The following is a 22403-nucleotide window of genomic DNA, read 5'->3' on the forward strand; positions in this document are numbered from 1 at the left end:
CAGGTTCTCCAACAGGGGAGGGGGGTGGGGGGTGTTGTGTGTGTGTGGGGGTGTGTGACTGTGTTTGTATGCGTGCATGCGAGTGTTAGGTGTGTGTAATGCGTGTGTGCATGAATGGGTGTGAGTGTACGTGTATGTTGTGTCATGTGATTGCGTGTGTGCTAGAATGTATGTTAGTGAGTGTTGCTGTGTGTGTGTTTGAATGTATGCATGCATGGGTGAATGTGGGTATGTGTGTGGGTATGAGTTTGTTTGCATGCTCGTGTATGTGTGTGTGTATGTCCGGGGGGTCGGCAGTGGGAGGGGGCGGGTGGGGGAGCACTCTGGAGAGTGGGAGGGGGCGGGGAGACCCCTATCAGTGCCATGGAAGGAATTGCCTGGCACTGATAGTGCCTACTGCCATGGTTTTCATGGCGGTACAGAAGCCATGGAAACCATGGCAGTGGGCGGGGTCATATTGCCATGGGCGGCCTAGTGATGGCCGCCGGACTGGAGACTGAAGTCTCCAGCCTGGCGGTTGTTATCGCTGTGGCGGTTGGTGTGTTACATTGGCGGTTTGGCTTTTGCCAAACCGCCAATGTCATAATATGGGGGTATGTACCGCCAGCCTATTAGCGGTACTACCCTACCGCCACTATTACACCGACAGCCGGGGTCGTAATGACCCCCATAGTCTCTAAACAGAGTCAGCAGGATCAAGGGCTGCAGTAAGTAGAAGCTCCTAAGAGTGTGGGGGCCATAGGAAATCAAGGGATAAATTATCAACATCAGCAAATAAACACGGAGGTGAACAACAAGGGAAATAAACTGCAACTCTCGGATACAAGTGATTATGCATCACAAGTACAGAGAGTAATTGGAAAAGACATGACGCACTGAGGACTGGACTATGATGACGAAGGAAATAGGATTAAGAAAAAAGGAAATTGGGAGAAGCGGACAAGTGAGAGAATCAACAGAAAGGGACGACAGGAACTTTGTCATCAAAAGCACGAATGCATCAAACAAGATAATTTTTACATTGTTATATACGTCTATAAGGCTCACATGATATTTTGAATGGGAATAATATCTGAAATATATTGCATGCAATCCCATCACTGTCAAAATTAACATCGAATGATATAGTTTCAATTCAGTTTCTGGCCCAACCGAGGGGAGGGTGCAGAAAGCCACCATGGCTTCTTTTAAAAATGACTTACTGGCACAATCAGTAATGAGAGAAAAAACTATTCAGGAAGCTTGGGGAATACAATTATCTTTACCCCCACAGGATATGTATCCAGAACCGTTTGTGCTAGTAAAACCAATAAATGTGGGGGTGAATTTCACTCAGTTCTTAGAGCCGCCAGAGGAAGGATAGAGAAGCCAGAAGAGCTTCATCAACATCAAAGCCCAGAGGAAAAGGGTCGGGCTATACAAGTAAATGTGGGTTGGCTAACTGACGCACTACAGAGGAACATAGGACATGACCTAATGGGGATGGTGCTGTAAATAGACGGTACGATGTTCTATCCATTAGCTCATGGAATATCAATGGAGCACAAACTAAATCGTAGAAAAAGGATGTAGCCTTGTTGCTAAAAGGAAGTCAAATAATATGCCTCCAGGAAACATGGGTGATTGAAACTTTTGATATAATCGGGTATAAAGGACATTATAGACCGGCAGTTAAAACAAAAAATCAGGGCCGACCAAAAGGAGGTTTAGCAATTTTCATCGAAATAACATTGAAAAATGAAGCAGTCCAGGTGCCCATAGAAAGTAATAACATTCTGGTACTAAAACTGAATAGTTGGATAGAAAATACAAACACTCCATTGTATATAATAAATGTGTATATTCCTCCAAATGAAAAAATAAATTCTTCAATAGTACTTGAGCTATGTGATGCGATAATGGGCTTGTTACAGGAACCAAATCTTCCAGACATAATAACGGGAGATTTAAATATGGATTTGATACATAACCATGAGCGAGAAGAACACGTAATCCAGCAAGATTACGCATGGTCAGTTCCCCCACGAAGCAATAGGGCCCCCCTGAGAAGAGCATATGATAAAAGGGCAATCTCCTTAATAAAGGACTTGGAGTCTCTAGGCATGAGAACCCTAAATGGGATATTTCAATCAGAGAGCCCACTGGAGTGTATTTATTACTTGGCTATGACATGCTCTATAATAGATTACACAATGGTAACGCTAACGAGTTGGAATAGGATAACATCTTTTAGAACAGATAAAACTTCAAGTAGCGATCATGGACAACAAAGAATTGTGCTATCAGCACAAGTACAGGATCACCAACAAGTAACCATGTGGGTTGAGGAAGAAACTACAATAAACTATTGAAGGCTAATTTGGTCTGGTAAATTGAATGTCCAAACAAAGGAGTTCGCTGAAAGATTAGTAAAAGAAATTGTAGGAAGTGGTCGTGGAAATAAAGTCGTACAGTGGGGAAACTTTCTTAATAAAATAATAGAAAAAGGAGCTGCGAAGAGGCCCTCGAGAAAGACTAGTGGAGGGAAACAGGGATAGAATAAAACTATCAATTTTGGCTCAGAAGCTTAAAAAAAAATGAAACACGCTGAAAAGGAAAGTTAAGAAAGACCCACAAAATAGTGATCTACGACATACCTTTGATAAAGTAAATAAGAGTTTGCAAAAACTGGTCTGGGAAGAATAGAGGGAAGTAAATGATGATTTCTGGGCCAAAATGCTATATCTAGTGAAACAAAAAAACACAAGGCAGTTCTGGAAAGTTGTAAATGGAATAAATCGCCCACAAAGTCTAGTAGACAATTCCAACATAGCAGAACTGACATGGCTACAGTTTTTAAACAAAATATTTAAATTATCATCAATAGAGTACCAAGAAGATAAACCTATAAGTGAGAAGATCAGGAAGGGGGGCTTAGAAATCAATGACTGCGTTATGGATAGCTTCCCGGAGAATCGAATAAGGAAAATAGTATTACATTCCAAGAAGGATGGGGCCCCAGGACCAAACAGACTTCCTCAAGTCCTGTACACTTCAAATATTGACTTATGGATTCCATTACTGGCTACAATTTATAACTGTGTATTGCAACAGCAGATGGTGCCAGATTAATGGCAGGGCTCTATAATAAACCCCAAATATAAAAAAGGTAATAGGGATGCACCTGAAAACTATCGGTTGATAACGCTCCAAGCTATAGAAGCAAAGTATTTTGCTCGCCTATTACTGAATGAACTGCGAGAATGGGCAATAGACAGAAAGATTGTCCCACTAAACCAAACCGGATTCACACAAGAAGTAGGAACAGAAACTAACGTATTAGAATTATCATTGTTAATGGACACACAAACCCTTAAGAAGTTACCAATGTACCTTTGCTTTGTGGATTTTAAATCAGCATTCGACTCTGTGAATCGTAATTTACTGTGGAGGAAACTTGTAGCATTGGGTATTCCTTCCGGTCTTCTCAAGGCGATTCAGCTCCTGTATACCGATACTTGGGTGAGGATACGGATAGGGGATGGGTCTGTCTTGTCAAGAAAAATAGATACCTTCCAAGGTTTAAAAAAAGGCTGTGTCCTGGTACCCTATCTTTTTAATTTGTTCCTAGCAGACCCTTCGCATGAATTAAAAGTTGTAAGTTCACAAGCACTGAGACTAGGCCCAATGTCTATATCTGCTATATGCAGACGATGTTGTCCTTATAAGCCAAATGCAGATCGGACTACAAAGACTGGTGAAAAAGTTATCAAATTACTCAAAGGAAAATGGTCTTACAGTAAATTTAGAAAAGACCAAGGTAATGGAATGCAGCCGGAGGAAAAATAAAAAGAATAGATGGTTCATGAATGGAGGACAGGTGGAGTTAGTCCAATCCTATTGCTACCTGGGAGTAAGGTTTAATGAACGGGGATTATTTACCCAACAAAGAGAGGACGTAAAAAAGGAAAAGTTTAACACTGCGCACAGCTCTCTAAACTCTAAAAAGAACCTTGAATGACCCCAGCATTCTACCATTATTAAGGGTGATATCAGCCAAATTGGCACCCAGCTTAACCTATGGCAGTGCTGCACTGCGTGGACGTGACGAAGTATGCCTAAACACAAGTATAATAAGAACATAGAGACAGATATTTGGCTTACCACCAAAAGCATTACCAGCACAAATGCCCTCGGAGTTCTGGCAAATAAATCAGACAATAGCTAGAAAAGGGGTCTACACGAAAACCTGGTACAGAATAAAAACAAATAAGAGTAATGATGTGTGCCAGGTTGTGTGGCAGGAACTTCAAAGAAATAGTGAGCATCCCGCAGTGCTCTACTTGGATGCTGCAATAAAGGCATTAGGGTTGCATGAAAGGAGGGACAGTAACCTATCTGTAACATGCTTTAAAAGAGTAGTAAAGAGCAAAATGAAGATGCTATCTTTATTGAAAGATAAAGAAACATTATCGATAAGATCACATGCGTGGGGAGTGTTAAATGATTATAGGTTTCTTCAACATCAGCTCTATTTTGAAGTAGGCTGGTCTCCCGTCTTCAAAACAGAATTTTTGTATACCCGATTAGGAAAATTGCTAGGTGATAACGAAGACTATGCCAGGGGGAGGGGGAGCTCAAACAAGAGTTGTAGGTTCTGCAATAATGGGAAGAGGAATTTGATACACCTCTTATGTCTGTGCCCAGCTTTAGCGCAAGAAGAAGAAGTTTGCTAAAACCGCTTTTTAATCAACGTGGTATAAGGACATGCAGGCAAGCAGTCATAGCATGCCTTAAGCTAGGCGACCCACTCTTGAACTCCAGTATGGTGAACATTTTAAAAGAGGGCAGAGAAGAAAGTGCTAGGAAATGAGCAAACTGAATTATGTGGCCAAGAGGGGGACAATATTACACTCTGAAATATGAATTAATCGTTGTAAAGGTATCAATAAAGATTGAGGTCATGGGTAAAAACCTGCCTTTTAAACTGAAACTTTTTACATGTTTGTAATATTTATGCATTTTATATGGTAAGATTGTGATTTTATTTTTTTATTTTTTTGATAATATGGGGCACTTTTTTGTAATGGTTTTTATTAGCTGTACAATAAAGGTTCATTCATTCAATCCTTAAGAAATCCACCTTTTACACTTGTACTTGTACACGTGTAAACGTTACACTATGATTAGATTAGCAAAGCTTACGTATAGGAAAACTTTGAAGCTTTGTGAATCATGTGCTTTATTTGTTTGTGTATACGTTTCTTTTGACTATTCTCAGGCATAAATCTATTTTTGACTAACTAAAAACTTTTTGCATCGGGCCCAAGAAGTTCAGGAATAGCACAGCGACTGTTTTAAATTTCATGACTTGTGACAGGAAAATGAGCGCCAAGTGGTGACTATGGTGACAGCTCCTACCTGAAAAACGTAGCTCTTCACAGCAGCTTTTAGTTGTTGGTGAGGGTGAAGATTGATAGGAGAGGGAGTAGAGCTGAGATGCCAATAAAAGGCCATAATACCTAAATGACAATTATTGCAATGGTCAGGCATGGATGTAATTTAGGGATCCACAGGGGTTCGTGCCCGTTGCAACCCCTAGCACTGCCTTTGTGACCCCTGGCCCCTGAGATGGAAACAAACAGTGCCAGGAACACAGCAGCAACTTGTCCTCATGTAAGTTGGTTGGGGTCCCACTTTTTTGTTTTCTGTCAATTTGTTATAACATTGTAGTGAATAATACATTATCATTCACTATTTATTCACTATTAGTGTAATAAAAAATTGAGTACAATTAGCTGGAATATGACCATGTAAGGCAACAGAGGCAAGACAAAAATACTTTTAAATGTATGTTGTGCCCATTTGGCTAGTGAGAGTGTGTTTATGCGAGAAGCCATGTGCGTTTGTGTGAATGTGTGTGTGTGTGTAAGTGTATGATTGAAAGTAAAGGTCTAATGGCGTGTGATGTTCCTTGTGATGTTGCTTCTGCTACCCCTGGCATTTTGGTGAAACAACGACCATGTGGTTATGACTATGATATATTGAATATGCGATTCTAAAATTCAGAAACATGGCAGAAAAAATAAATCTAATGATCTAACCAACACTAAACCTTATCCTAAATTTCTCATTTAATTTCAAACCTTAGCCTGTTAACCTGAAGTCTGAGCCTAAACTTGATGCAGACCCTAAGCATTGCACAATCTAAAACTGACCATAGACCAATGTGCTAAACTAAAGCCAACCATAAACTCTGGACCTAAACTAAAGGCTAGCCTTGTGCCTAACCCTAGCTCTTACTCTAAGCCTAATGCTAGCTCTGAAACTAACTTTAGCCCTGTGCTAGGGCACTGAAACTGACGCTCACTACAAGTCCTGACTTTTGGTCAAATCTCAAACTTTGTTTTAGATTTTGGTGATTTGTGTTTTTGGTGGTCTCATTTGACTGTTATGACTGCTTAGGTAGACATTCCTGTGAATTGGCAATGACGTTGAATTATCAATTCCTAGAAGAGTCATTTGAGGTTTGGAACAGAGTGAAAATGTGGGGACATGGAGTATGGTGAGGAGTCTACAAGGTAAATATTTAAGAGAAGTTTGTATCGGAATAAGACGTTGGATAGACTTGAAGTCGAGTGTCTGAATTTGAAGATGGGGCTGCTGCCCATGGAGAGGCAGCCCACCCAGTGCTGGGAGGAAAGGTGTGGGTCGACTGTGGAAGTTGGAAGCCCTAATGGTGGCAAGTTTGAGGACTTTGTTAAGGGTTTGGAACAAGTGATTACATGAGGAAATGGGCTGTGCATTGACATTTGGATGTGGAGGTGGTGGTTGAACCCTGTCTTGTTCAATCCCTTCCCTTTACCAAATTTCATAGTGGTGTTTGAGTGACCTGGCTACAACTGGTGCTTGAGTAACCTGGTGGACTGTATGCCAAAATACTAAGTGCAAAAACATCGTGGTGCCTTAATATTGTGGCCTAAATATGGAGAAGCAGAATATCGTTAATGTAGAGCACATAAGTAAGCATAAATTTAGGTACGTATATGTAAAGTGAAGAGATATAAATCGTCAAGGTACATAAAGAGTGTTGGGAGTAGTAAATCTACACTTACACATACCTTCAAAATATTTCGGTTGTCCATATATCGTCCACAATATTTTTACTATATGATATTTAGATGTCGGTATTCCGGCGGTGTACCGTGGGCTGGTTTTCTGATATAAGGGAAGGCTCGCCAAATGTTTTTTCTTCAGTGAGACATTGTTACAGTGTTTACAGTTTGGATTAGGTTCGCTTGCTCTTTGCATACTCGGTATTCTGTCTTAATTTCCCAACACCGCTCTGCGGCTATTAACAATTGATGAGAGAATCACAAAAGCGCCGAACAAAATCCTGCTCAAGCCGAGGAGGAGGCAGGCGGCTCCCAATGCAAACACAGCTGGTATTTGCGTCTGTGTATGCATAAATAACAGGTCTTCGCTCATGATGTTTTGTTTGTTTTTTTCGTTTGCATTTTTTCATCAGGAAAAAACACTTCTTTTCAGAAAAAAAACTGAGCATTTCCAGGGAAATTGAAGACGAGTGTAGTGTCAATTCCCCGATGGAGTTTCCAGAATCCTTTTTACTCCAACGCAAGGATGTGGTTGGGTTTCTGAGTACATAATACCAGGTTGAATCTGTTAAACATGGTGGCACATTCAGCCCTAGTAAATATTTATAACTCCAGAAGATGAACTGAATCATTTGCTGAACTGGAGAGCGGAAATAAAATGGAGCTGAGGAACATATCCGTCATCTTTCTCTAGCACAAGCTGCAGGCCAAGGAGGTACAAACCTCACTAAAACTCCAATTGGATTTGATAAAAAAAGTTAAGTGCCTTATTCAAAAGCCCCGTGAAATGAGGTGGTAATACCATGTGGTTCAAGATTTCCTGGGTGCGATAGTACTATAACCCTCCAGCACCGTCAATCCATCTGTATGTTACTACAGCACACACCCATTGCTTAATTTGTAAAAGAATAAGGGGCATATTTACAAGTGGCTTGTGCCACCGATGTATCACTTTTTTTTACGCCCTGGTGGGGCACACTGCACGTCCATATCTACAAGGCCAAGCACCGGACGAACGGAATCAGCCAGATCCGCTTACATTGCCTTGTAGATATGGAGTAAGACAACACAGCGCAAGTCGCTGCGTTGCCTTACTCTGCATCAAAAAGGTGTTTCATGGGCATTGCAGTGGATTTTCCCATGCAACATCTATGGATTGTGCTGCATTCCCAGATTTACAAGGATTTGAAAACCTGGGAATGCGTCAAAAGCCTACGCCTCCCTAGGGGAGGCATAGCAAGGAGAAATATCTTTATCTCTCCTAATTTTTTGTCTCTTTCTATGTGTGCTGCATTCCGCAGCACACATAAAAAGAGGGAAAAACCTCCATTGATTGTTTTTGTACAGGATGATGTCCCTTCCTGCACAAAAACAGTCACTCCTACAAAGCAGACACCTTTGCACCATGGTGCAAGGATGCCTGCAATGGTGCATGGCAGCCAATTGTGCGCCAGAACATTGGAAGAGGACAGGACTGCACTGTATCTTATAGACACAGTGCATCCCTACCCTTTTCTTTTGATGCAGGGCAGCACAGCAAGAAGCCTTGTGGCGCTGCCCTGTGCCAATTTTTTTTAAATATGCCCATAAGTTTTGGGGGTGCAAAAATGTTGTCAAAAGCCAATGACAATGCTTATGATTTTCAAGGGTGCTAAATACCAAGGCTTTGCAGTCTTGATGCCACCTCATGCCTCTTTCATCCACAACAAAACACTCCTTGCCTCTTTATCTAACCATTTTACATGTATTCCCTACTTCTTTGTTTGTCATTGTTTTTCCTTTGGCCTCTTCTGCCTTCTTTCCTCCTTTTTTGCTTTAATCTCTCTTATTATGGGTCAAAGTATGATGAAGGAAAATAAGTGCTGATCCCCAAAAACATGGGCCGGTGGGCCCACCTCCAACCACCGGCTCAAATTAAGCACTGCACACACCTCCTTATGTGGTGCACACTCCCAAACAAAGTCCCCAATATACTATATGGGCTCCCTTTAGCAGGCCTTCTTGCAAACTTTGTGCATGGTTTACTGCCCTTACGCATATAATACATTTTTAATGATAGTCTGATTTTGTTTTAGAAATGAAGACTCATCACTTCCAGTTATCTTGTGGAAAGTCATCCATGGTAGATTCATTTGCTGATTCCCTCAGAAATAATTGTTCCTGAGTCCACAAATAAGTATCTTCTTTCTTTAGTTTGGTGGCATATACTTCCACTTATTGGAGGCAAGACACTTTTTTGGTCCCTTATCTCACTTTTCTCAGTAGTCTCTCTTTGAGAGGGCTTCTTGGTCCCTGTGTCTGCAAGCTGTAGAAAAACGTTGACCGATATGTGACACCTCAATTGTCTTTTAATAATATATATAGACACCATTTTTTGCCATTGTAGAGATGAAAGACAGAAGTAGCTGAATCGATTGATGCTGTATATAAAAGATGAGACTACTAGCTGCCTAAGTAAGATGAACCACCAAGAGTCATGCTTTTAATTCATTGTGTGTCTCAGGCCTCATATTGAATAGAAATAGACTAATACACATACATAATGCTCATTTTGGCGACAAAACTGTGTGTTCATGTGGCCATTAGGGCTGGGAACTTAATTTCTTACATGTGGGAAGCCATAATGAAATACATCCTTAATGAAGCTTCCTGATGATAGCATAGCATGCAGACATTATGAGAATTGTGTTTGAAAAAAATTGCCATCAAATTACCTCTCATAACAGCTGCTAAGAGGATAACACTGCACAAAAATTACCAGATGTACGACAATCAGCCAAATCCACAAATTGCTACTTGAAGCATCTTTACAATATGCCACTGGGGTTATCCGAGGACCCAAGAGTGATAGTGGATCTACTTACTGAAGCTGTTAAGATTACCAAAACTGGGTCCATGCTTCATCTATCTAGCTAAATTTCTCTATCCAATTTTCAAAGCAGTGTCTGGTGAGAATGGCAATCTGTCTCCGCTGTTTCCTCCACAGAGAGATGCCAGGCAGGGATTTCCCTAGTCTCCATTAGCGTTTGCTGATCCACTGAACCCATAACCATATTTATATACCTCAGAAACATGCCTTGGAAACTCAAGATGGAGGAAACATGGAGGTGAATCACTCATGGTCTTAGAATCCAGCTTTTAAACTAATGTTAAAAAAAGTGTAAAACTCTAAGCAATGTATCACAAGTTTTGAAAAGACAGCAATATCACACTTTTCAGGGAAGCTGTTGCGGTACAACACTTAGAAAGAAATCAGCTCTCTTTGGGGCCCAGTCCAAGCACATAAGATGTGACAAGCCAAAGTTGCAGCAACTATGTCTTTCTGCTTGAGCGTAGAAATCAGCCTTGTCTGTGTCTCATGAACATCCTGTTGACTGCCCAATGGCACAATTCAATGGCACTAGTGAAACTAGAGTCAAACGTACACCACTGATTTAGAGGAAACACATAACACTAAAGGGTGATAGTAACGTATGACACTTTCTCAACCAGCAATGCCTTTAGGTGGCTAGGAGATGAAGTACTGATTCACTACAAATCCCATGTGATAAATAGGCAAGAGCCAACTTGTGGAAATGGCCCACTTGCACCAATACTATCCCTACATGGAGCTCTCGTTCGCTTCATCAACCGTATGTGTAAACATGCTAATTTTTATCTCTATTTTTCAAAATTGTTAAACCTTTAATTTCCTTAAAATTACATAAACACAACAGTAGGAGAGTGTGTTGTCTCCTGTTTTTAGGCTCAGCTCATGCCATTTTAGCTCATGTTCCTCAAGCCACAATTTCCCCCGATTGATAATGTATCATTTTGTGTGGTTAGACTTATCACCACCTCAAAACAGGTGGATCACATTACACCTATCCTCCATGATGTATACTGGCTACCATTAAAGGCCGGACTCAAATTCAACTTCTTTTGCTTCATTTACACAGCCATTCAGCAGAATAAGCCTGCATATTTGACCAAATCACTTACATTTCAGGAGGTCAAAGGGAACTTAGAAGTTGAAATTTCTTGGAGTTAGAAGCATCAGAATTTAAAAACCTCTAACCCAGAAACACCATTTTACATGAGTTGCAACTGCCATGTGGAACTCTCTTATGTCAGAACCAAAACTGCTCTAATCTCCTTAAGGAAAAAAACTAAAATTCACCCTTTCTGTCCCTTTTTTGATTATCTGTCTTTGTCTTTGACAAATAAGATATCCAATTTGCCTTGACATCAAATGTTTATTCTAATTACAGTGATTGTTTCCAACTGAGTTATTAGTAAAGTGCCCTAATACTGTTTGTGATGCAGTAGGAGCGCTATACAAAACTGTTAAAAAATATATAAATGAGCTCTTGCAACAACATTGTGTCGACTTCTCTCTATTCACCTAGGCAGACTATGAAAAGAAATGCAACACAGAATACGGACAAGGGGTTGCATATCATGTCTCATAATTAGCGTGTCCTACCAATTAAGACAAAAAAGACTTTCTGGGTTTGCAGATTTTCAAAACATGGCCTCCTATGTCCAAGCACACAAAGTAAAGATGACAAGAAATAAAAACCCTGGTGAAGGTGCCATATGTAGCAAGACACTGAAGTATACAAAAAGTGATGAATGGAATGCTTAAATTAATCTCGGCCACTAGTAATTACCCTGGGCTGAATCCCAGTCTCTTATTGGACCCAGCTATATGTGAATCAGTCTTGACCCTACTCCAATGGGAGCTATCCTGCCCAGACTGCCAGGCCTGGCCCTCCTTGGACTGGAACACAAGCAACCTGTGGCTAGTTTCATCCTGATTAGGGCTCATCAGCCGGGTACAGCTTTGTTCCTGTGACACAGTGTGTACGATATCCATGTCTGGGCATATACATCCCACTTAGGGCTCTCTCTAAAGTATACAAAAAGTGACAGATGGAATGTGTGAATTCATCTTAGCTACTGGTCATTACTGAGGCCAACATCGCAGTCCGTCGTTATTTTGCATACCATGCCATCTTAGTTTGGACCCTGCCATATGCAGTCTTCGCTGCTCCAAAGGGAACAGAAGAGCCCGAACTGCCAGGCCAGGTCCTCCCTGAACCAGAACGTGGTAAGATGGCATTAAAATAATGACATACTGGGTCTTTCGATGTTCTCATTATTGCGATCACTTGAGGGACATCCTATTTCCCCAGCGTTCTAGGAGTGCCTCAAAAAGTGATTGTCTTTTTGGGACATCTATAATTGCAACAACCACTGTAGTGTGCCTTTCGAAATTACTAATAATATCAGAGGAATACAACGTCCTTTTGGTTAAGGTGGACTGATAAATATTCCACTGCATTGATTACTGAAGTAAACATAAGACAGAACAACAATTCCGACATTGAACTGAAGGCCAACTTCCTGTCAAGACATGCAGAGGAATACCCGGAAATGAAATGTAATGAGGAGAATGGTATGAGGAAAGGTCCCGCCTCTTCCAGGAAACACTGGCCGTTTGAATATCAATAATGTATCGAGTATAGCTCCACAAATCTTACTGCAAATGTAGTAGTAAAATCAACATATATGCACATACCCACAGAATACACACACACACATGCATACAGACTCATACACTAACAAAGACACTCACATAAAAAACATAGTGCTCCTTAGCAAACACACACACACAGACATCCACACACTGCTCTCCAGGAACACAGCCAAACAGACCCGGCCGCCACACGCCCACAAAGAAACATGCCCACAAAAATGAACAGCAAACAGAACATTGATTAAGTGGCAGACAGCCAATTTTACTGACACACTCCCACTCCTAGTTGGCTTTGGGTAACACGGAAGGTGATCATAAACATGGTGCTGAAAAGAAACAGATCTATGGCAGCAGATGCTGCGGTTTGAGAGGTCTTGCCAGCGCAATTTCTCACAGCATCTCCCTCATCCCTCTCATCTCAGTCCTTCTAATAATGCCACACACCGCACAGCAAGGCCTAGCCTATGCTTGCAGCGGAGAGACTGCAAAGCGATCCAGCGAAAGGCGTGCAAGAAATGGTGTACCAACCTGGCTAGCATATTGCAGGCTGCAATGGAGGCTTCTCTGATGCCAGGCTGGGTACCTTCTCCGATGCTCCTCGTGCAATCCGTCTCTATCCCGCCTTCCCCGCCACACGCACGCACCCTCGGGGACATGCACGCATGCACTTCATCTCCCTCTCTTTTGCACTCCCCTTTCTCTCATAGACACGCACTAGTCATGTCTCCCACGCCAGGGCTCTCCCCCTTCTGCCTCGCAAGACAGGACTGCTAAAAATAGCTTCCTCGCGCCTGGTAGGGAAGCCAGTGCGTCCTAGACATTGGCTGCATTTGTATCATCATGTTCCCCGACAAGATAGTCTTCTCTCGCTTTGCCTTTCTTTCTACAAGAGCTGCCAGCCTGACTGACACTCAGCTAAGCGCCTCTAACAGGTGAGAACCCACCCCTGCCAGTAGCATAGGCGGGGTGCGATGGGGCCTCGTGCAAGCACGGATAATACCCCCCTCATCCGTAGCTGGGGCAGTGGAAAACATCTATAATATGGATACAGTGGGCATCTCAGAATTCTGGACGAGCTGGAGCATATGCAACCTCCAGAGGACATAGAAATAAGCATCTCTAAAAAAATAAACTCGGACAAAAATCATTATTATTTATAAACATCACAATAAAATAAAAGAATTGACAGACTGACAAATGTATTTAATTTGAACAGATCAATGATGCGTATTTCCAAATGGGAAATGCTGTATCAAACTAGATATTTACAATACTCATATTATAAACAAAATTTACTTTGAACGATAAATGGGCCTCTCGGATGCAGAAGGGGATTTTAGATGGCACTTTAAGGCCGTTCTTTAGGGTAAGTACATGATGAGATTGAGGCTAGGATAGGATAAGGATAGGGTGAGGGTGATAGGCTTTCGACCCGTGCATGGAGCCTTACTAGAGTCTGGGTGCATGAAGGAGCAGTCTCCGGCACCTGTGTATCTGGAGGATGTGAGAAGAGTAGGTTTACTTATCGTGGGTTTTAGATCTTAGGAAGACTGAGTTCTTTCTATGAGAGATGTGTGTCAGAGGAGAAAAGACAACTGTCCGTCATTTTAAATGACAGTCAGAGAGCCCCTATTGCTTTCTTTTAAAATGCTGAAGAATCTCCTTTTGTGCCAGCTGAATAAGCTTCCAGCGGATCCCTGTACCTTTTTGCTGGTGGCACTGGGACAGTCATGTCTGTTGCACATTCACAGAGTCAAATGCTTTCCCTTCGGGCAAGGAAGGGGCCTGTTTTTTTGGGAGAGATGATTGATAGTCATTGGAGGATGTTGCTAGGTTCTGCTGTCACTCAGTAAATCACAGTACTCCAGGTCGAAGTGACAATTGGGTATTTTCCAGAAAAGTTAAAGAAAATCCATCCAGCCAGGACTAGAGCAAACACCACACCAATGTTACTCACCGGCAGATTACCTCTCACATTGTGCACACTTCTTTGAAGAAACGCCCATCAAGTATTCCACAATGCACACATCTTCCCAACAGACCTACTGAAAGTAATTGGAAAACAGGTTCACACTCACACACACAACACATACGTCTCTAGAAACATTTCTATTTGAGCCCCACTACAACATAGGAAACACCCACCTTTCAGGTCCGCCTCTCAACGGCACAGCACATAAAGGACAACGGTCTGAATAATAGAATTATAGAAACAAAGGGAAAATGCGAATGACAAACAGCAGCACATTACAACACATCTCCATCCTTTGTAAAGAGCAAATGCAATACGTTATCAAAGGAGGTCAAAGACCATCGTGTTAAAAACAAACTTCTTCAAATGTCCAGGAATTTTGGAGCTCCTTTGACATGATTTTCCACTTTATTCTTTATCCCACTTAGTTTCTTTATTAGAAGGAAAAGACTCTTAAAAACACTAGGTGGATGCTTACTGTTTTAATCTTGAGTAGTAATGATTTGTTTTTAAAAAATTGCATATATTGTTTATTAATTCCTTTCCCTTCCTCATGGTCTATGGTCCCCTTTTGGTATCTTCCCTGCCCCCCAAGGCCTGGCTCTATCCTAAGAATGCTCATGTTTCCCACAAGAGGTTTGTCAGTTGAGCGATGGTTGTTGGTGATGTACTAAGGAATAAACCTCATCCTCATGTACTTGTTCTTCCTATATTCCTGACTCCACAAATGCACCACTGAAGAATTGTGCCCTTCTTGGAGCTAGTCTCAATAATATACTGGCGACAAGGATGGGATTTTGAATAAACTTCAGAAAATAATTCTCAGTTGTTGGCCCAGAAAATGTTGAGACTTGAGAAGTTTCTGGGAAGTTAGGGATGGACTTTACATTGTAAATCACAATATTTAAAGGAAAGAATAGGTGATGTCACACATTAGGGATACCTGGGTAGGAGTTTGTCCAAAAGTAAAGTGAGATTACATTATTGACTTGAGATGGGCTCTTTGGTTGAATCCAAAGTTAACACCTGCTCTGTTTATGCCAGTAGTGATAAGTGGTAAGTAGGTTTCCTTTACCTAAAGTTCATGTTCCTCAAAAACCATGGGCCAAGCTGGTTCTGTACATTATAGGCCCTATTTTCACAATCTTCCCGGACATCACCAACCCCATCAACTTCCACACATTTGTTTCTTACAATGAGCCAATCTTTTCAGACATAACCATTTTCTATCATGTAATCTAGCAGATGATCTCCACATTGTTGGCACCATATGTTGACCCTAAATTCACTTTGAGCAAGTATGAATGAGTGAGCGGCTCATGAAGCAGGGAGTAACCCGACTATGATCAGCATAAACTCACACCTATGGGCATAGTAGGAGAGGGAGAGGAAGGACACATGTGTACACCAGTACACCACCTGAAAACACTCACACAAATAAATATGACTCTTCAGCACCTTAAACAAACTGAGCTCACTTCTCTGTGACAAGGCTGTTGCATTTTATTTTATTTTATTGATTTACCTTTATTTGTTTGAATGTTTCGGCTATGGTATTGTAAAACCTTCAGAAACATCTATTTCTTACCCACTGTATATGCTATCCCATGTTACTGGGGACAAAAGGCAGAAAAGGGGGATGCATACTTGTGTACCTCTGATGCAAAATTAAAAAATAAATAGGTGATCCGTTACCTTTCAAATGAGGAGTCTAAACTTTAACCCAATCACCCATCGGGATCTTTGTTTAGTTTAATATACTGAGTCATAATACTTCTTAATTCCTTCTTCTTTGGCCTTCCATCTCTGTCATCAAGTCACAGCTGTTAGTTTTAATATTGTATATATGATTGCTAGCCTTATTGCTAGCCTCTAACAATGGTGTGCCCCCTTTTAATGCCTGCTCTGAGCAGGCGTTAAGAATGCCCAAAAAAATGGCACAAAGAAATCTTTTAGATTTGTTTGTCCGATTTTTTTGGTCCCCCTTCTGGAGTAACGCCTCCCTTGCATACATTATGCCTGGTGCAGTCATAATGTGGAGCCTGGGGTTACAAAGTGGCACAATGTATGCATTGCTCCACTTAGTTACCCTGCCGTGGCAATTTTGGTCTCATTGGGCCACATTAGTGCAAAAAAAAAATTACACTAATGTGGTGCAAGGAGGCGGAAGGCTCTTGGTATGCTTGCAAGAGACAAGGCAGTTGGTGCCTACAACATAGCTGGATTACTTTGCATTCTTCACACCAGCCAAACCATCTGTCAAAGGGGGGCATTTCTCTGGAGGTCTTTCTATTCTGATACACAAAACCCTGGAGCTCGATTTAAAAGAGCTCGCAAGTGGCCTGGGGTTTATGTCTTTGAGAAAGTAACTGCAGCAAATAAATCGCACAGCAGTATTTACATAAATCCCAAATAATCCAAGAAGAGAACTGCCACAGGAGAAATTCTACAAACTATTAGAATTCTAAGGTAACAATGTCATGAAGCCATGTGGGTCATGGCTGGAGATTTCAATATGGACCCACTAGCAACAGTGGAACCCTCAATATTGTAGTAGGAAGTAGACATTGCATTGCATTTTCCGGCGATTGCCTTGGGGAAAACCAAGAAGGACAAGGCTGGGAAAAAAAATTGCTACCACTCTCAGTTCTTTGGGTTGTAGAACCCTTAATGGCAGAAGTGCCTTGGATCTTCCTCCATCTTGTACATATATTACAAGTTGCAGCGCCTTGCTGATTGCTTACATTTGGGTATCCATGCAGAATCACTTCCAAGTGAGCAGTTTTCAAGTGCGAGAAAAGTTTGATCAGTGACCTAGCAAGATTAACCTGTTCTCTCTCCTTGATGGTCATCAGACTCCCACAAATTCAAACAATTGGCTGTCAGGAGGGTGTTTGTGGCCTGCAAAGAATAAAATGGTTTCCAAAGCCAACAGCCTTAAAATGAAGATTTGAAGAAAGCCCTAAACAAAGGGACAAGTAAGCAGTCATCTTCACCCTTACACTGGCCCTCGTTCACGGTGCAGCTACTGAACATGTTCGTCCACAAGGAGGGAGACACAGAAAGTAGGCAAACAAGCAACTGAATCCCTGAATTGAGCACTCTTAAGCAAAAACTGAATAAGCTGTTTAGGAAAGCCCGCAGCAACAGCATCTCCTCCTCAAGAGTGGTGGAGATTCAGAATGCGAGAAAGACCTACAGAGCCAAGTAATAGGACATTGCTGGAAAAAATGGAGATAAACAGTGGATTAAACTCCATGAGGCCTCGAAAACAAACCAATCTGCCAAATATTGGAGATTGGTCCAGAAACCACCAAAAGGAAATAATTTAAATGTTGGTTCATTCATCCCAGCATCTAAGTTGACAGAATACATCTCTAATGTATACAATAGCTCAGACACTAGTTGGTTGACCAAACAGGTAATCTCCATGAAAATCTTGATCAATGGGGTGAGGCCATGGCCAGAAAAAGACAAATCAACCTACTAATTGCCTCATTTCAATCAGTGGGTGCACTGGGACCAAATGGTCTTCCTACAGATTATTTAAAACTGCAGCTGAGGAATGGGCCTTTTTATTAAGTCCCCTTCTTAAGAACTGCATTTTGTCCAATATTGTATCAGAGAGTTGGTGAGGTGCCATATTAACTCCAATTCATAAAAAAGGTGTAACCAATCATCCGGCTAATTTCAGGTTAATTGCCTCCTTGAAGATGATATCAAATGCTTCACCAAAATCTTGAATAACGAGTTAGAGAAATGGGGCACCTCAAAGGTTTTAATACCCATCACTTAATTGGGGTTCAGACATGGCCATGGCACCAAGGATAATCTTGTCATTGACCAAGGCCACTACCATCAAAGATGCCCTCCACTGTACGCAGTGTTCATCGACTTTACCACTGCATTTAACAAAGGAATTGGCAACTCTTCGTTTGTGTGACCGCAACTGTCTTGTGCAAGTCACTTTGCATCAGACCTTGTGCCTCAGTTCCATTTAGGTGCTGAATTTTCTGTTCTGCATTGTGTGTGATCGGATTTCTCTGGTGCGACTCAAGTCATCGCACACTAGATGTTCTGCCTCATTTCTAGGGAGGCACAGGGGAGCAAATTTGTGTTCCAAAGTTCATGGATTGCCTGGGTGCGACTCTGTTCAACGTGTGTCCTACAGGGCACCTCCTCCTTCTGAGAGGCTCCCCTACTTCATCTCTCACTCATGGATTGCTCCATTTGCTGCCCTCGGTGCAGCGAACCAACTGTCATCGCCTCACCCTGCCCTGACAATTCATTGTTACCTGGTTTTACTGACAGAATGGGCCAGGGTGGTGAGAGTAAGTGAGTGGGTTACAGAAAGTTTCTGAGAGCGATCAGAAGCAGGTCCCAAGACGTAGTGACCCCCCACCTTGTGCCTAGCAGAACTAGGCAAGTGCCTGGTGTGTGGCATGGTGGGACAAACTTTGATTAAACTTCCCGAGGGGGTGGCAAAACCTCCATTTTTCGACTGCCACCTAAAACCGCCTGCTATCTATCCTCCTTCCTCTTTCCCGGGGACCCTGAACTAGTGTGACTCTGGCCGGGTTCGCCCCGGTGTCTGGGATGGGGAAAGCTTTCCTTCAGCTCTAGTACGTTGGGGGGAGGTAGTCGAGGTTGGCTGAAGGGTGAAGGAGGGTTTGGGCTTCGGGTCTGTGAGTGCAATAACTATTGGCCTGTATTAGGGTGCTGTGTGTGTGAGTGTGTGCACGAGCGTGTGCCCCACGAACCTGCCTTTGATTAACAACACTTCACAGCAGTGTTGCCCTACATGTTGATTCTTGCCATAAGTGGATTATGTTTGACATTGGTTTTATCTGTGCGGCCTCCGGCCCACAAGGCTATTTACAATCGTTATAACTACCTATGTATACACATTACCACTATCGTTGTGAACTGGGGTGCACTCTATAACTGTGTGTGATTAAATTAGAATAATTTTTCAGGTGAGTCTTGTGCTGACAACGTTTTGCACCGCATGAGGGTGCTGGTGGTAAAATAGGATAGTTCTCAAAGTATACAAGCTGATGTCATTTTAACTCGTTTGGGCCTAGTACTGCTAGTGCTGCTAGTGCATTTCCAAATGTGATTTATGCCCAGAGATATATGATATTCATATTGTGTTATCTAATGTGTGTCGAATACTTTACACATTACCCCTGTGATAAGCCTGACTGCTCAGTGCCAAGCTACCCAAGGGTGAGCACAGGTTATACAGTGAGTTTAATCACCCACCTCTGAAGGGAGTGGTAGGTTCTGCCTGGCTAGGGCCTTGCCTCAGCCAACCAGAGCTTGACACCTCAAACAGCATCCATTTTAAACAGCGTGGCTCACACCAAGCACAGCTGTCCACCTTAAAAGAAATCTCCCTATCCATGATCATGAGCTTTCAAAAATTATTAAAAAGGATGCCTGGCCCTGACCTAATGGGCATCTGTAAAGTAATCAATGCCAGGTGTATTCCAACCCTAACCTACGGCTCTTGGATAGTTAAACATCACCTTGCTTCATAGCTGGATAAAGCCCAAACCCAATGCTACAGACGCCTGTTCAAGCTACCAGAGGTCAACCCTTCTTCCCAAATATGACTAGAATTTGCCATGTGCCAATCAATTATGCTGAAAGCACAGTTTTGGAATATTATGTTAAGCTTGAGGTGGCCCCCACAGGATCTCTCAAAGATCTAATAAGGTTAGGCATCCAGGATAAAAAGCTCCAATAGGTGCCAAACATGAGGGACTAAATTCAACATCTGGGAGCACATAGCCTTTTTTCACACAAAACCTGCCACAAAAATTAAGTTCTAATATCCTTGCCAAAAATTCACAACAAAAAAAAATAATCGGGCAAAGAAGATCAGCAAGTGTTATCAAAAAAGGCCCAAGCAGAACTGTGTGAAACTTTCTAACAAGACAAGAGGAAAGCTTTATACTTATCCGGCCCTTTGAACATGGCATACAACAAAGAACTCATGAGAGTGAGATGTGGACTAATCCCTTTAAAAGCGTACAAACATGGGTGCCTCAAAGGTTCTTCTGATTACAACTGTAGATGGTGCAATTATAAGCAAGAATCACTAACGCATGTTGTCTGTCTTTGCCCAGGTTTAAAAGATTAAGGTGCTACTGGGTAAAAGCACTATTCCAACATTTGGGCATAAAGCAATGTAAAAAAGCTATTACTAGATGTTGGTGCGGAGCAGATGCACAGCTCTCAGCAAGGTTTGTGATTTTTTTCAGGGAAGCCTTTAAGATAATAAACATGAATTCTGAGGGCGGGTAAAGAAGCTGACTGTTTTTGCCCGCTTAACTCTTACCCAAGAACAGTTGCCGCCTGGTGTTTGCTGCTTAATGAAATTGCACAGTCAATTCATTAACTGGTCTATAACCTTGCTGTGCCATGTTAGTGGATTAAGGTATAGAAGCCTCCTGTCTCACAGCTTTTGGTTCTGGAGGCAATTAAAGTGGCAGACTGTCTTTGCCTACTTAACACTGGCCCAAGATCAGTTGTCGCCTGGTTTTTGCTGCTTAATAACACTGTACAGTGCACTTTATTAACTGATCTACAATCTTGCTGTGCCATGTTGGCGGATAAAGTTACATAACTTTTACGCCTTACATATTTTGTTCGGAACTAGTGCTTGTCAGGTTTTGTAGGCCCTCTGACATTGTAAAAGGCACTTTATGAAGTTGATTTGAAACAGTGTGTTTGACACTTAACCTAAAGTCCCTTGCGGTTTGTTGTTTGGTGATTTAAGTATTTAGTACCAAAGGTCCTATAAATGGTGATTATTGGTGCAATGCCTAAATCCGTGTATTAACAGTTCTATGGTGTCCTTTGACAAACTCTCTTTCCTTGTTGATGCAGTAACTCCAAAAACTTTTGCAAGTATTTAAAGTATAATGCACTTTCTCTTGTTGAACTGGGTGTTGTGAAGCAGTTGGGTTGGTAGAAAAGTGCGTTATTTTCTTAAAGTAATCTTACTATTGATTGGAAAGGATGCAATGAATATGCATTTTTTCTTTTTTTGGAAAGGATGTAAATATAATGTCATTCTTTGCAGAGGTCCCTGAATTTGTAATTTTATGAATGTAGAAGGAGTGGACTGATGGTTGCTGTTCATTATGCACTGAATAGATAATTGTATGGTGTGAACTGGTCAATTGTAATATTATATATTTTTTCCTTTTTAGCTGTTTTAAAGTTTCTTGTTACATGGTTATGGTTTAAATAACTGGAAACAATAAAACTTGCTTACTTAGTAAGATGTGATACTTCATTTACAATTCAAAGATGAGATTATGTGGGTTTTACCCCCTTTCTGAAATTGCGGGTCCTAAATACTCCACTTTATCACATAAAAACGTGCACTCATCTGTTTGTAAGCTCATGCCATTACCTATCATAAGTACCAAACGTTAGCTAATGTACTATTGCAATCTTCCAAGGGAGGCTCAAATGCATGGATGGCATCATGGAATGCAAAAACCTAATTCATGCTCTTGAATAAATTCGCCATAAGCCTCTGGAACACAGAGGTGGCCAATGCCAGGTCAAAAAGCATGTGCAAAACAAAAAAAATGCATCAGGAGGCAAGAATGTGGTTGAATGATTACAATTTTCAGCAAGCCCAATCTGGTGATATGCTGCACGTATATCAAGAGTGTCAAAATACTTTGATGTATCCACTATAGTGCATAGACCTTGGATTTTTTAAAGTATGTGACAATTTAGCAGAATTTGCCTTTTAAGTGACCCAAGATCGGCACACAGTCTCAAATCTCTT

At 41.6% G+C, this 22403-nt stretch overlaps 1 protein-coding gene across 1 annotated transcript in view; it reads right to left on the bottom strand.

Moving 5' to 3' along the window:
- Nucleotides 1-13384, bottom strand: part of CPLX2 (complexin 2) — a 597501-nt gene extending 584117 nt beyond the window's left edge. Inside the window, exon 1 of the mRNA XM_069244589.1 lies at nt 13144-13384. The gene's annotated coding sequence lies outside the window, so the exon portion shown is untranslated. The remainder of the gene's footprint in view (nt 1-13143) is intronic.
- Between the last annotated feature and the right edge of the window lie 9019 nt (nt 13385-22403).

Source organism: Pleurodeles waltl, chromosome 7 (assembly GCF_031143425.1).
Source record: "Pleurodeles waltl isolate 20211129_DDA chromosome 7, aPleWal1.hap1.20221129, whole genome shotgun sequence".
Taxonomy (NCBI): Eukaryota; Metazoa; Chordata; class Amphibia; order Caudata; family Salamandridae; genus Pleurodeles; species Pleurodeles waltl.